We start from the raw sequence: 2,688 nt of genomic DNA, 5'->3' as shown, positions 1-2,688 counted from the left end.
ACTTGATAATGATTCCAAAATTTTAAATTTTCAATAAAGAATATATAGCACAACCTTATTATGTGTGAAAAACACATTTTCATGGGAAGACCAACTGCTGGATAGTTTTTTCTTTGGCTAAAGACATGTGCTAGTTAGAGAAAGAACACTATGAAGCCATTTTACTGGCACAATACCATTCTTTTCTCAATGAACTTCTTAACTTGGGGCCAAGGAGGTGTATGTCTATCTAACAGCTGAAATATAAAACAAATTTAACACAATCAACAGAAAAATGTAATCCAATTCAGTTGAACTTAAAAAATAAATAAATAAACAACAGGCTATATATCAATTTTTGTGAATCACATCACCACTGATAAAATAGATTACGTACAAAACCGATAACTTCATAACCATCCACAAAACCCACATGCAACCAGAAACACAAATAGTGGAATGATGCCATAATTTTTTTCTCTAATTATTAATAGAAAATAAGAATGGAAAAAATTGTGAAAATTAGTTAAACTTTGGGAATAGTGGAGTGATGCCATCTTATTCTAACAAAGCCACTCCCTTTGTGAATGACATCTCAAATTCAGTAAAAGACTACCATGTCTTTTGAAGAGGTGAAATAGAAAATAGTATTTACATAAATAATAAAAAAAATTAAGAATGCAATTGAGTTAAAAAGAAAAAAAAATCTTTCATTCAATAACGAAGATGCTATGAATCAATTCATATCAATCACATCAATCATCACCAAATAGGTTAGATAAAAAGCCCATACTTTGATAGGCAATCCCACATTCTCATCTCCATTCAATGGCATAGAGACAACTAATCATATGAGCAAAACCTGAACCAACAGAAAAACAGGAAAAACAAGTGAAACTTTCAAGAAATCAAGAAATAGGGACCAGAAATTGAGATATGAGACCATACCTACTACAGTGCACCTACACGTCATAAGACCATAAGGAAGGCAGTAATCAACTACCAAAAACAATGATTCTACTCATCACAATGAGAGTTGGTAAATATGTTAGGTAAGGATACATTCAAAACACCAGATGAGTCGGAAAAAAAAGTATAGACAAAAATGAATAAAAATCTCTCAATGACATCAACATTCATGAAATGGATGAGATTCAAACCTCATACCTTGTTAATGATGCCCAAATTTCAGATTCCCCACGAAGAATATACAGAACAACCTTATCATGTATCCAGACCACATTTTCATGCGAAGATTACATCAAACATAGATAATAGAACATGTTTTTGAATACAGAAAATAGTTTAAAAACTCAAGGGATTTGTTGAATGTAAACAAAATAAAAAATAAAAAAATATATTCATGAAAAACACAAAACACATGCAACAAACAATTCAACCGATAACAAAAGGAGATCTGATAATGAGTTCAAACTAAAGGCTAACAGCAACTCCCAAAAAAATGTAACCAAGAACATGAAACCACGAAAAAACCAAGTCAAACACACAATTTACAAATTAGAAATTTCAAAAATCCTAGACAATAACATGTGCATTAAACATCGAACAGATACCCAAAACGATCACAAATTGCAAGATTATGAATTTCACAAACCCTAGAGAATAAAATCTCGATTAACCATAGAACAGATACAAAAAATGATCAGAATTTGAACAATTAGAGATTTCACAAACCATAGACAATAGACAATAAAACCTGGATCAATCGTGCAACAAATGACAAAATTCATCATAAGGATCGACAGAATGAAGGAAAAGAAAAAGGACGAAGAAGAAAATAGGTTTGGATGCACCTGATTGATTGATCTAAGATCTTGAATCTGACCGAAAAATTGGGAAATCAGTGACCCGGATGAACGGCGATGAACAAACTCCCAGGAGAACACAGGTCGTAGACAGAGTTTCATACGGCAGGAAAAACGAAATTTGGAGAAGAAAGCAAAGCTCCTAGGGTTTAAAGAAATCATTACCTATTCAAACAGATTCATTAAGAAGGAAGGTTGCCTCAGTGATTCGGTAAAAAGGATGAGATGTTGCGTGAGAGAGAAGGTGAAAGGGATGGCTGACAACTACTGTTAGAGGAGCACATGCATCACCGAAAGAAACGGGCCAGGTGGAGGAGGTGCCACCGTGGAGGAGATCCTCCACCTTGGACTGGAACCGGCGTGGGTTGCAGGGAGGTCTCCAGCTCGGAGATGAATCCACGCCTATCTAGTGTATAATGATGTCAATTCCATTGCCAAATATAAGTACTCCTATGCCAACTCCATTGTCAATAACAATATCTATATTTTGCTTTTAAAAAAATACAGAGATAGAAACACACATAATAGAATTGGTCCAAATACCAGACATTATAATAATACGAGTGATTAGTATTTTGTATACACAGTTTATTTTATTTTTAAGTGGTAATTTTTTATTTTTAAAAAAAATTCAAAAGACAATGTACTTCTTATCTTATTCCATTTTTATATCTAAAGTTTATATTTTTTGGTATAACTGTAAATAGAAGTCAATACTATAATTTGATATTCAACTTTTGAATCATTTGCCTTCAAATAATTTATTTCATAAAATAAATTTAATGAATAAAATGGTAACAATAGTTTTTTTAATATTTTATCTTCATCATATAATATATAATATTTATTCAAAGTATTTTTTGTAATGAATAAATTTAAAGAT

The sequence above is a fragment of the Arachis duranensis genome, chromosome 5, assembly GCF_000817695.3.
Source record: "Arachis duranensis cultivar V14167 chromosome 5, aradu.V14167.gnm2.J7QH, whole genome shotgun sequence".
NCBI lineage: Eukaryota > Viridiplantae > Streptophyta > Magnoliopsida > Fabales > Fabaceae > Arachis > Arachis duranensis.
This window is presented reverse-complemented; position numbering follows the sequence as displayed.